This window comes from Cyprinus carpio, chromosome B14 (assembly GCF_018340385.1).
Source record: "Cyprinus carpio isolate SPL01 chromosome B14, ASM1834038v1, whole genome shotgun sequence".
In the NCBI taxonomy this organism is placed as follows: Eukaryota; Metazoa; Chordata; class Actinopteri; order Cypriniformes; family Cyprinidae; genus Cyprinus; species Cyprinus carpio.
This window is the reverse complement of record NC_056610.1, coordinates 25094327-25108807: the sequence shown is the minus strand read 5'-3', so window position 1 is coordinate 25108807 and position 14481 is coordinate 25094327. Positions and strand designations below refer to the sequence as shown.

General features: G+C 39.4%; 1 protein-coding gene and 1 pseudogene across 1 annotated transcript in view; both read right to left on the bottom strand.

Moving 5' to 3' along the window:
* Nucleotides 1–14481, bottom strand: part of LOC109106743 (ankyrin repeat domain-containing protein 50-like) — a 176528-nt gene that overhangs the window by 70061 nt on the left and 91986 nt on the right. The gene's annotated exons all lie outside the window — the stretch shown is intronic.
* LOC122139657 lies at nucleotides 8407–13820 on the bottom strand (annotated as a pseudogene).

Here is a 14481-nt window from a genome sequence, read left to right as displayed (position 1 = left end):
GTCTGCAGTGTTTTTGACATCTGCTGGATGAGTAGTGATCGAAAGCCACTCTAACTACTCTGGCACCGCCAACCTCAAAAGTTCACTGTGCTGGGCCGAAGAAGACCAGGCTGAAGCAAATTGATGATGACCTAAGATACCAATGCATCACCCTTAAAGATGCCAAGGCCTTGGCCACTGATCGATCTGCATGGAAGAGTGTAATGAATGAGGTTCAGAAACCTGCGGCACCCACAGCAGCATATGCACTTTAGAGGCGGTTCTGGCCCGATGCCAATGGCAAGTCTTGACAGTGTCTGTGCTGTTCATGTCAGTGTTTTGCATCATTCAGATGAACTGAGAATGCCTTTAACCCTTTAACACGTGAGTTTAAAATATACTTGCTTATCCCCCAGCAGTTTTTTTAGGCGACTGTTATTTTAGAATGTATGGCCTTATTGTTTCCATGGCGATGCATCATGCTTGTCATGTGGCACACCTCAGCCACAATAGTGCTGAATGACAGATGTATCGCTTTTATTTAGTTTTTTCCTTTTTTATTAAAACATTCATAAACGTGTTCCTTTATAATGACCATGTTAGTTTATCTATGAGGGCTGATGGGCACCGCCATGTCAGTTTGTGCTGAATACGAGCTTTGGGATTTACAACACATAAATTAATCCTCTATTCCTGAAAGACAAGACTAAAAGCCATTGCACACTGAGTCTGAAATGTTCGATTGCGTTTTTCCATTTTTTGCATTCGTCATCCTTTCCTATTAAAATGCAGAAAATCGAACCTGATCCGAATTTTTTATGACGGACGAAAGTTTCGGAGGCAGTATGTGAAGACCTTTACAAGACTTTACTTACTTTCTCCTAGTATGTCTAGCAATCGATATTAGGAAAAGCTGCAGTAATCATGTGCGCACAGAGATGGATTAAACACACATGCCCAGGGCACTGTACCAGAGGGAGGCCCAGCCTAAATACCCCTACTCCCGGAACATAATTTCAGCCGTACCCCCTCAGATTTCTGAGGCAAGTGGATTTTGAATGCAGCTTCCAAAAGACAAAAAATAGCAGAATAATATATTTTTATATTTGATGAAAGATTACACTGGTATGATTAGGTCGTTCAGTGTGGCACATCATCAGCAGCTGCTAAATTCAAATCTGCATTCACAGACAGCTGCGTTTGTAAGCAAGATAATTAACAATGTAAGAAACTTCAGTGTTTATTGGGAGTTTTTGAGAGGGCTTGAATTCTGGCTAGTCTAAAGTCAATGATAGTGTATTTTGATCATAAAAATGCTATTTTGCTCTCTTTCTGTAAAATAAACAGGGCTGGATTTACCTCTTTATCGTGACATTTAGGTAAAATAATTTTTGGTCCTCCCTTCCTTATTATTGTCTTAATTTGTTTGAGAATGGAGATAGACCATTCAGTTAATAGGCTCCTGCATCGTGGCCACATTAGAGACTTTGAATTTCTTTAAAACATTAAATATTTTGAAGATTGCTGGATACAGTTGATAGAACATGTCCTGCTGATTTAGCTTTTATTAAGTGCTGCCCTGAATAAGCTGTTTGAAATAACAGATGCTTATTTATAGTCCACAAGATAAAATAATAACTATTTAAACAAATGAACCATCTATTACTGCTCTTTTATATAATAATAATAATAATAATAATAATAATGAATATGTTATATTATAAAATTAATGTTCTTATAATAATTATAATATTAAATATGTTTTATTTATACAGCACTTTCTAGGCACTCAAAGCACTTTAAATTGTGAGGTTGGATCTCCTCATCCACCACCAGTGTGCAGCATCACCTGGACGAAGTGACCACAGCCATAGTGCTCCAGAACACCCAAAACACAGCAGCTTACTGGTGGAGAGGAGACAGAGTGATGAAGCCCATCAGTAGATATATGAGGATGATGAGGAGGTCATGATGCTCAGAGACCAATGGACAAATTTGGCCAGAATGCTGAGGTCACACCTCTACTCTGTTCAAAAGTTATCCTGGGATTTTTTATTACCACAGAGAGTCAAGACCTTGGGTTAACATCTCATCTGAAGAAGGGTGCTTTCTCACAGTATAGTTTTCTTTAGAATCTTTCGACTGATAAGCGCCATTGTCAACTCGCATGCAGCTTTATTGCATGTCCAACAGAGTCGTACTATAAAAGCACAGAATGAAAAGCTGTCCTGCGAGCCCAGCCCCAGGATGACGATATAAGAGTCCTAAGGGTAACATGGGATTTTTTTGCTGTTCACACTGGCTAAATATGATCAGATTACAATCGGGTATGCACCAAACTGCTGAAACAGTTCTACTCTGCCATCATTGAGTCATTCCTGTGTTCATCTATAACTGTCTGGTTTGGTTCAGCTACAAAAACAGACATCAGATGACTACAACGGACAGTCAGGACTGCTGAGAGGATTATTGGTGCCCCTCTACTCAATCTCCAAGATCTTTACATCTCCAGAGTTAGAAAAGAGGCTAAGAAAATCACTCTGGACCATTCACACCCAGCAGACTCTCTCTTTGAACTGCTACAGAGCACTGAGCACCAAAACATCCAGACACAAGAACAGTTTTTTCCCCAGGCCATATCCCACCTGAACAACACACAACACAGCACAGTACTGAACATCTGTAAATAACTCATCAAACTTTCATCTGTAAATAGCACATATGCACTTTCACAGTTCTGTCTATGGACATAATCTTTTTCACTATATTTTATTACTATTGTTATTTAAAATTTATTGTCTATTATCTCTATTATTAGTGTTTTTATTACCTTAATTATTTGTATGTCTGCACTATGTTTGTACTTTCTGTAATGGAAGCTCCTGACACCAAGACAAATTCCTTGTGTGCGTGAACACATTTGACAATAAAGCTCTTTCTGATTCTGACAAAAGTCAGATTTGAACTGACAGTCTGAACAATGCTTTAGAGAACATTAAAAAGTATTTTTAAATATTTAAAAACTAGATAGAGAGAACAATCAGAAATAATGTGTTCATAATATAAACAGAACATTAGAAAAACGTTGTTAGAACATATTTTAGTTTGCTGGGACACACAGAGGCCTTCAGGAGCTGCTGGATGTTTTGGGCTGCAGTCAGATCTGCTGCGTCACTGTTTTAATGCTGGAGTATTGAGTTTCTCTAATAGCATGTATTCGTTTAGTGGTAGAGAAACACAGTAAGCACAAAAACTCACTGTTTCAGCTTCCAGATGTGCTCATTCTCTCATACTGTAACACCCTCATATTCCTGCGGTCTGTTAGATGTGCAGAACCCTCTGTGTCTCATGTCTCAAGTGTTAAAAATACTCTGCACACAGCTTTACCATCATGCACTGTAAAAATAATCCACTGCATTTACAGTATGTTACAGTAGAAAAAATATAGCAGCTGTGGATGCCACAAATTCACTGTCAAAATATGGCGATGACCTTTCAGACACACTGGATTTACTTTGAAATTATTTCCACTCAGACATTGCTAATCAATTTCACAAATAATTACAAAGAAAAAGCAAGTAAATACTTTGAATTAAATATGAAAAATAGTATTTTCTTGTAAAACATACTACAAATAATCTTTGTTTTACATACAATTAAAAAAAAAAACTTTATAGTGCATTATGGAGCGGCATTTCAGTGCACTCCATCAAAAACGACACTAAAATAATGCAGTAAACACAGAAAATATAATATTCACAATCACCTGAATTCTGATCACCTGCAGCAGCTCATCAAGGACTCGCACTCTCCAGTCACTTACAGTTGTCAGGTCTTGTTGTTTCCTACCGGACTTCTCACCTGACTACCTACCTGTGATACACACCTGTTTATATCCAGTCCTCAGTCTTCTTCGGCCAGCTGACCGTCCGTTCTCTCCTCCTGCACCTGTGGATTTAAAAGGACTGTTGTCCTCAGCTCAGTTACATTGCTGCTCATTGAACCCAGTCACTTACCTGCTTTTGTTTCTGCCCATCTGTTAATAAACACCTGTTTTAGAAGATAACCATATTGTTTATCTAAAGCCAAACTGTTTTATTCAAGTCCTTTCAGCTCCGTGTGCTTACTCGCTCTCCGGACACGTGCCGGCACGGACGACGTGGTTATTTTAACAACAGAAACACAGAGAGCAGCAAAATTATAGATTACTTTCACTAAAACACAGCAAAAAAAAAAAAAAGAGCTGCGAATATAGTTCTTCAGGCTAAGAACATTTCAAAAGAATCTTGTAATTATAATTTTTTGGATTGTTGTTAGATAGCTAGGACAGAACTTAAACTTTGAAACTGCTGGTTATCTTTATTTTCTGCTCAAGATGAGAACGTTTTGATTATTGTAGACATTTTTAGTAGATAATGCTTTTAAGTAAAATATTAAAATAGTATAGATTTCAGGAGAAAATTCCTGAACAGAAACAAGTATTTTTTTCATATTTCAACGCATGTATCTAAATGTAAAAATACAATTTGTGTAAAAAAAAAAAAAAAATTGTCTGGACCTCTGCTTGAAGAAAACATAGATATGTCTTGGAACTTTAATTGAATACCCCTGACTTATATAAAAAAGAAATCATTTATTTGTATGGTTTTGTAATATCTGTGTCACATATTTTCTTATGTATCATGGTAGACAGGACTCTTATTATAGAACTTGATTACAGAAAAAGTGTTTTGAACATGGTAATGGATTAATACAAATAAGTAACAGGCTGGATGTACATTAACATTACATCTTAACACCTCTTAAAAAAAAAAGATCCTAGATCATATATTTTGTCTATAGCCTATAAAACAGCTTTGTAGGAAGATTTCAACACACGAGGAATTCTGAATGGAATTTTTTTTAGCAAGCCATTAAATGACTTGAGACTCGATTCGGACTCGTGACCAAAGACTTCAGACTTGACTCAGACTCCAACTTAAAGACTTGTGAACATCTATGTCTTCTTCTATTGTGACAGTTGCTTAACAAAATAAATAATAATGTAATCAAATCCGATGCATCACTGAGGGACTTCTGAACATCTGGTTTTTACTGTAAATTCTGTTGAAATAATCATTCATACACTTTTATTAAAGGGGTCATATGATGCAATTTCAAGTTTTCCTTTCTCTTTGGAGTGTTACAAGCTGTTCGTGAATAGATAAGATCCCTAAAGTTGCAAAGACTAAAGTCTCAAACCCAAAGAGATATTCTTTATAAAACTTAAGATTCGACCACACCTTCCTAAAACGGCTCATTCTAACACGACATGTCTACGTCACTGTGTGGGAAGATTTGCATAACGCCGCCCAAATGTTCACACAAAGAAAGGCGGCGTAACTTTTATTCTCGCTGTAGTATTGTTGCCGCTGCTATGTTGTGGAGATGGTGTGTGTTTCATTGTGAAATCGAAGCTACTTTGTTTGGTCTTCCAAAAGAGGACATAACCAGAAATCAGTGGTTAAGTTGTATTCACAACACTGTTCCAGAACAGTTCAAATATTCAGATGTGTGCAGCGCATTTTACGGAGGACGAGGACTGTTTCCTGTGAGAGTAGCCTACTATAGCGGTGTTCTGACAAATAATGCTGACTCACAGCCTGTAAGTATGCTTTCATATTTAAAGAATTTGCCACTGATGATTCAAACGCGAGTTTTGAGCAGTGTAGAGTAGCACTTGTTGTTTGTCTTTTTTATGCAATCACAAATGCAGACATGGTTTTATGTTTACACAGTGCAGCGCAATGCAACGCAACGTGTAAAAAGACAGTAAAACTCATTATAATCAGTTATAATGTGCCCACTGGATGCAACAAATGCCTCGTATATAATGGGTTTTATTGGTTTTGTCTCGTCGCTCCATTACAGTATGTTAAGGGGCGTAACATTGCCGTCACACGCTTGAGGTATTCGGCCAATCACAAAGCACTGGACAGCTGGCCAATCACAGCACACCTCGCTTCTCAGAACGATGAGCTTTGTAAAAATTGACACGTTTCAGAAGGCGGGGCATAGAGGAGAAACAATAATGTACAGTATGTGGAAAATAATGTGTTTTTTTTTACCTTAAACAGCATAAACACATTTCATTACACAAAATAATGTTCTTTTTAGCAACGTCATATGACCCCTTTAAAAAAAAACATGTACCGTATTTTACAGTAAATGTGCACTGTATAAAAGGACTTTTTTGAAGTTGTAAAATAATTATATTTTAAAATAAAATACTATTTCAGTTTTTCTACATCAAAATGTCATGTTTAATTCAACATGTTATTTGACATTTCTTTGTAATTAATCGTGAAATTTACTTCCAATTTCTGAGTGAAAACTGTTTCTACACCATTTTTTTTTATGTTTTTTTTTTTAGCTCTATATAATTTTTATGTACATTTATTCTTAACATTAACATTTTTTGATAAATAATTAGGTAATGTATGATTTAAAAGGTAGCATATTTAAATTGTTTTTAAATTAGCAACTTTTTTAAGAGTGTGGAAGCTTGATTTTGTCAGGAGTCACTAAAAAAAAAAATAGCTTTAAATTAATTTTCTGTGATTAGATCTTCTTCTAGGTTTTTCTGAGTATTCCGTGACAGAATGGTTTGGGAAACTGGCCAAAATGAATCCTTTAAAGAGTGTTAGCAATCAGAAAAAAATGTAAAACTAATTATTAACAAGCTGTAAACTAAAAATAAAAATGAATTCAGTGGTTAACAGCTAAATGTATGACAATAAAAACAGCGGCTCGTGATGCCATTAGACAGAAGAACAATTGCCGGAGCTCCATAAGGTGAGTAATGAAAATGATTTATTGTCTATGTGTGATCATTTGAATTAAAAAATCATTTTGATAGTAATAATAAAAATTGTGACTACAATAAAAACCAACAGAGTTTGAGAAAAGCACAGAAACACGTTCACTCAGCAGGACTCACACACACTGATCTTACTGTCTATATGAGGATTTATTACACACATTTATTCTGACATGTTAACTGACAAAAGTTCAGCTGCAGAATTAATGTCATGAAGAGAAAAGAAGAGACTCTAACATCTCACTGTTACTGATTCATCATGCAGCTCAAAGCATTATGGCTAGAATCCCTCATCAATCTACAAACCCGATTCCAAAAAAGTTGTGACACTGTACAAATTGTGAATAAAAACAGAATGCAATAATGTGGAAGTTTCAAATTTCAATATTTCATTCAGAATACAACATAGATAACATATAAAATGTTTAATCTGAGAAAATGTATAATTTTAAGGGAAAAATAAGTTGATTTTAAATTTCATGGCATCAACACATCTCAAAAAAGTTGGGACAATGCCATGTTTACCACTGTGTGGCATCCCCTCTTCTTTTTATAACAGTCTGCAAACGTCTGGGGACTGAGGAGACAAGTTGCTCAAGTTTAGGAATAGGAATGTTGTCCCATTCTTGTCTAATACAGGCTTCTAGTTGCTCCACTGCCTTAGGTCTTCTTTGTCGCATCTTCCTCTTTATGATGCGCCAAATGTTTTTCTATGGGTGAAAGATCTGGACTGCAGGCTGGCCATTTCAGTACCCGGATCCTTCTTGGGTTGTCCTTGTCCTCTTTAGTCCGGATGACATGGCGTCCCAGTTTTCCAAAAAGAACTTCAAATTTTGATTCGTCTGACCACAGAACAGTTTTTCCCACTTTGCCACAGTCCATTTTAAACGAGCCTTGGCCCAGAGAAAACGCCTGCACTTCTGGATCATGTTTAGATATGGCTTCTTTTTTGACCTATAGAGTTTTAGCCGGCAACAGCGAATGGCACGGTGGATTGTGTTCATCGACAATGTTTTCTGGAAGTATTCCTGAGCCCATGTTGTGATTTCCATTACAGTAGCATTCCTGTATGTGATGCAGTGCCGTCTAAGGGCCCGAAGATCACGGGCATCCAGTATGGTTTTCCGGCCTTGACCTTTACGCACAAAGATTGTTCCAGATTCTTTGAATCTTTGGATGATATTATGCACTGTAGATGATGATAACTTCAAACTCTTTGCAATTTTTCTCTAAGAAACTCCTTTCTGATATTTCTCCACTATTTTTCGCCGCAGCATTGGGGAATTGGTGATCCTCTGCCCATCTTGACTTCTGAGAGACACTGCCACTCTGAGAGGCTCTTTTTATACCCAATCATGTTGCCAATTGACCTAATAAGTTGCAAATTGGTCCTCCAGCTGTTCCTTATATGTACAGTTTAACTTTTCCAGGCCTCTTACTGCTACCTGTCCCAACTTTTTTGGAATGTGTAGCTCTCATGAAATCAAAATGAGCCAATATTTGGCATGACATTTCAAAATGTCTCACTTGCACACAGTTGATATGTTATCTATATTCTATTGTGAATAAAATATAAGTTTATGAGATTTGTAAATTATTCCATTCCTTTTTTACTCACAGTTTGTACAGTGTCCCAACTTTTTTGGAATTTGTATTCTGATTCATCAACACAGTTTCACTGAAGATCCAACATAATTAACATTAAACCCAGGATAGAGCGTCTGAGTGAATGTGGTCTGGACTGTGTGGATGAGGATCATTGTGTCAGAGACGCTGTAGAAGGACAGAGTTCCTACACTGTGATCCACAAACACTCCTATTCTACTGCTGATATGCTTCACAGGGAGAACAGTCACTATCTTATTGTGTGTGAATGAGTATCTGGAGGGAGAGCAGAACAAACTCCAGGACTGATCATTAGATCCAAACAAACAATTAATACCCCGTCCCTTCCTGCTGATGCTCTTATATGACACTGATATAAACACACCATAATCACCAGCACTCCACTCAATCTCCCAGTAACAGCGTCCACACACACTCTCTCTACACAACACCTGAAAATATCCATCAAATCTGTCTGGATGATCAGGATACGGCTGGACTGTATTAGTGTAAGTAATCACTCTGTTGCTCTCAGACAGACAGAGGTAATTATTCACTGTGTTCAGATCCAGAGTGAGCTGATGGGAATCTGATGGAGATAAAACACACCAGAATCAGGAATTATGAATCTGTTTGATCTTTTTATGTAGCTGAACTCTTCATGTTCAGTGTATCATCAGTGTCTCAGTACAGACGAACAGATATCAGTGCAAATCATCATTTACTCTTCAGTTATAAAACTCTTCTTTCACCGTATACAGGAAGAACATGAACACACTCAGTGAGTTTTTCTGCTGGTTTTTCTTATTGACTTACATTGTAGGAAGTCGTTCCTGGTTCTGGGAACAATGTTGGTGAATGTGACTGTGGAAATCAACAGACATGAACAGTGTGATTCTCATGATCCTGCATCCATTCCTAACACATTTCTAATATGATGTTCTCCATTATATGAGATGATGATGGACTGGTTTCTGAGAGCAGATGAATCTCCAGGACTTTACCTCTGTCTGAGATCTTCTTGAGCTCCTCTTTGCAGAAATCCTCCAGTTTGTCTCTCAGCTGATGGACAGATTCTTTCAGACCATCAAAAGAGACGAGAGAACTGAAGAGATCATCATTTCCGTCTGTAGATTCAGGAGGTGCTGAGAGAGACTGGAAACTCTACAGAAAACAGAAATCAAAACTCATCAGCTCCACACTTCACCCAATAACCTGCACCAAAATCAGATTTGTGCGGCTCTTGTTGACTCGACTGATCTTTAGTAACTCACCTCAATCCAGCACTTTCACAACATCAGCTTCATTCTTCTCATATTCATTATATAGTGTTTGACACTTATAGTCTCTGTGAACTAACAGCTTAAGCACATCAATGGAGTCTCATTGTAGGGTTCAGTAGATTTGCTCAGGAAAAAGCATCTCAAAAGGCTACGATTAAATTTACCATTATTTATAACTTTAGAGCAGTTAAAGATACTGAAGCTTCACAAGGATCCTTAAAACATGCTCAGGTTTGGTTTGGTTTCCAAACACTGAAGCATTGTCCACTATGATCTGTTCTTGTAGATCTGTGTTACCTGCAGGAACTGGATGTGATGCTGTGTGTGTGAAAGCTGCTCCAGCTCAGCGTCTCTCCTCCTCAGATCATTGATCTCCTGCTTCAGTCGCTCCAGTCGTCCTTCAGCTCGACTCACTGCAGTCTTTTCCTGATCTCTGATCAGTCGTATCAGCTCAGAGCGGCTTCTCTCAATGGAGCGGATGAGCTCAGTAAAGATCCTCTCACTGTCCTCCACTGCTGTCTGTACAGAGCGCTGTTAGGACACACAGTGATTCAGCTTCAGTGAGTCTGAACTGAGACGGAGACAAACTTCTCTTCTTCTCCAGACTCACCTTATGAGACTCCACAGTCTCTCTCAGCTGCTGAAGATCTTTCTCTCTCTGCTGGATTCTCTGCTGGAGTGTCTTCTGCGTCTCCTTCAGCTGCTTCTGCAGGACAAACAGATGATAGTGAATCTCACAGAAAACTACTGGCTCTAAATCATCATGAACAGATGAATCCAGTAAAAGTGGAGCTGATAACTAATTACAATTATCGTACATTAATTACTACAAGTGTAAGTATTAAAGTAAAGTTGTGACATTTGCCAAGTATGGTAACCCATACTCGGAATTGGTGCTCTGCATTTAACCCATCCAAGTGCACACACACACATCAGTGAGTAGGGAACACACACCCGGAGCAGTGGGCAGATATTTGCTCCAGCACCCGGGAAGCAATTAGGGGTTCAGTGCCTTGCTCAAGGGCACTTCAACTATGGGTATTGAGTGTGGAAGAGATTTTTACTCTTCATTCACTCCCCCCACCTACAACTCCTGCAGGCACTGAGACTCAGGATGACACACCTGCACAAAAACTGCCCATACCTCCCAATGACCAGGTGCTCTGTCTGTCTCCAGTCGATGTAAGGAAGACCCTATCTAGGATAAACCCACACAAGGCTGCGGGTCCTGACGACATACCTGGCCGTGTGCTGAGAGACTGTGCTGCACAGCTGACAGATGTCCTAACAGATATCTTCAACACCTTGCTGAGCCAGGCAGTCGTCCCCATATGTCTCAAATCCACAACCATTATACCGGTACCAAAAAAATCACCTGTGTCCTGTCTAAACAACTACCGTCCCATAGCACTGACTTTAATCATGATGAAGTGCTTTGAGAGGTTAGTCATGCACAACATCAAAACCAGCCTCCCCAACACAGTTGATCCGCTCCAGTTTGCATACTGTCCAAACCGCTCTACAGACGATGCAATTTCCTCCACCCTCCACCTGGCTCTTACCCACCTAGAAAATAAAGACTCCTATATCAGAATGGTGTTCATCGACTTCAGCTCAGCATTCAACACAATAATACCACAACAGCTCATAAACAAACTAAACCTGCTGGGCCTTAAAAATTCCCTCTGTAACTGAATCCTAGACTTTCTAACTGAAAGACCTCCGTCTGTCCGTGTCGGCCACACACACCTCGAGCACTACCACACTGAGCACAGGTGCCCCACAAGGCTGTGTGCTCAGCCCGCTGCTCTTTCACGCTGCTGACCCACGACTGCACTGCCAAGTTCCAGCTCCAACCACATCATCAAGTTTGTGGATGATACAACTGTGGTAGGTTCTCATCAGCAACAGCGATGTGAAACACACTACAGAGAGGAATTTGGCACAACTGGCTGAATGGTGTGCCACTAACAGAACCTGTCCCTCAATGTGGAGAAGACAAAGGAGGTTGTGATGGACACAACCCCCCCCACTCCCCGCCCACTTAAAAACCCATAGAGAAAAAAAAAAAAAGTGCTCGTACTATGAGAAAGTCAGCAGCACAAAATTCCTGGGGGTGCACATCACAGGGGGATCTCACCTGGACCACCAACACCATGTCACTCTCCAGAAGAAGGAACACAACAGTGCCTACACTTTCTCCGCCGACTGTAAAGAGTAAGATCTCCCTCCACCCATCCTCACCACATTATATAGGGGAACCATTGAGAGTGTGCTGACCAGCTGCATCACTGTCTGGTACGGGAACTGTAGTGCAGCAGACCGCAAGACCCTCCAGCGGACAGTGAACACAGCTGCAAAGATCATCAGTGCCCCTCTCCCCTCCATCCTGGACATTTTCCCTACATGATGCTCCAGCAAAGCCAACAGTATCGTGAAGGACACCACCCATCCCTCCCACAGTCTCTTCCAGCTCCTACCATCAGGAACCGGGCATCAGAGCCCACTCCGCCAGACTGCTCAACAACTTTTTCCCCCAGGCTGTGCAATCCCTGAACTCAAATCACCCTGCCCCCCTCTGAAACCCCTCACAAGCCCTCTACCTCCTGAAACATGGACCATCTCACCTCCTCCACCCCCCACACACCCCCAACCTTACCACATCACAGAAAAACTGTCTGAAACATTCTTTTTTTTGTGCAGTTCTCCTCTATGCACACTAGATACTTTTCACACACACTGCTGTGTGTACATAATCCCTCAAAATACTCAAATATGTGTTTACATGCTCGTGCACTACAAATCATCTTGCACTGTTCCCCAGCCAGCTGCTTGACTTATGATGTTTCTCTTTGCACATGTACAGTATTATGTGAAGCATTCGTATAGTCTATATATTTTTCCTTTTCAGTCTATGTATAGGTAAACATTTATATATAGTATATTTAATATTCAAAATCTGTCAGCAGGTTAGTTGTGTATAGGTTCAGTGTTTATGTGTAGCATTTGTATAGTTTCTATTTTGTTTTAAGTTTATGTATAGGTAGACATTTACTGCATATATGGTATTTAAAGTCAAAATCTGTCAGTAGGTTAGTTGTGTATAGGTATATTATTATGTGAAGCATTCGTATAGTCTGTATTTTTTAGCTTATGTATAGGTAAACTTTTATATATAGTATATTTATAGTCCAAATCTGTCAGTAGGTTAGTTGTGTATAGGTTTATACTGTTTTACTTCATTGTTGTATGTCTGTATTTATGTAGCACTGTGAGGCTTGACATTTCATTCCACTGTATGTCCACTCATGTAGCAGAATGACAACAAAGCTCAACTTGAACTTGAACTCGAAACATCAAAGTCCGGGTTACAAGTCCATCTCTCTAACCATTAGGCCACAGCTGCCCCTCTTATTATAAAAGTAAAAGTGACACAGACATAGACCTTTACACTGACAGTGTTTCTGTGTAATTACCCTGTGGCTCTACACTGAGTATTAACTTGATCGCTAGTTTTAAATACCTGTTTCTCTGTCCTCTGTGCTGCAGCTGATACAATGTCATGGTTTTTATGTTCAATAACCGTACACAGCAAACATATACATTTCTGATCAGTGCGACAGAAAACCTCAAGGAGCTTCTCATGTTTCTGGCAGATCATCTCCTGCAGTCGTCCAGTGGCTTCAATCACTTTGTGTGGTTTATGTGAATGTAACTCCTCATGACGGTCAAGATGAGTTTGACAGTAAGAGTCCAGACACACCAGACAGGACTTGACGGCTTTGTATTTTCTTCCAACAGACGTCACACTGAACATCTCCAGCTCCAGCGTCACAGTCAGCAGAGAGTTTGGTCTTCTTCAGTTTCTCCACCACTTCAGCCAGCATGGTGTTTCTAGCTAAAGCAGGTCTTGGACTGAAGGTCTGTCTGCACTGAGGGCAGCTGTAGACTCTCTTCTGATCCTCCTGATCCCAGTAGTCTGTAATACAGCTCTTACAGTAACTGTGTCCACAATGGATGGCAACTGGATCCTTCAGGAGATCCAGACACACTGGACACAAGAACTCATCCTGAGAAACTCTTGCTTCTGCCATTTTACTGCAAGAATACAGAGACACAAACACACAACAGTTCAACTACACTTCAGTTTCTCTTTCCCTGAACTCACGTGTTTCCTGTTTTCCTGCTTCTGTGTTTGAGTCACGTTGAGTAAAAAAAAAAACAAAAAAAAAAAAACAAGAAAGCAAGCAGCTTCCTCATTCCTGTGAGTCATACACACACACACACACACACACACACACACACACACACACACACACACAGTGTAATGCAGTGCATGGTGGGTCTTTACAGTGTCTGTTCTGTTCATGCCAGTGTTGTGCATCATTCAGATGAACTGAGAACACCATTAAATTACAAATCAATTAATGGTTTTATTTTTGTTGTGCAACTCATGACCTCAGTCGTGGTACTGAAGGTGGAAGAGAGCGCTGGTCATTCACTCCCCAACCTACAATCCCTGCTGGTACCGAGACTCGAACCCAGGACCTTTGGGTTACAAGTCCGACTCTCTAACATTTCACATCTTAGTAAAACCTGTTTCTACACTATTTTTTTTTTTTTTTTTTTTTGTAAATCTGTATAATCCAATTTTTAAATTTATTTTCATATAAAAATAATGCACCTATATTAAGGTAATGTAAAAAGGAAACCTGGCTGAGCTTTCAGTTGCTGATCTGATACTACAGCGATGTT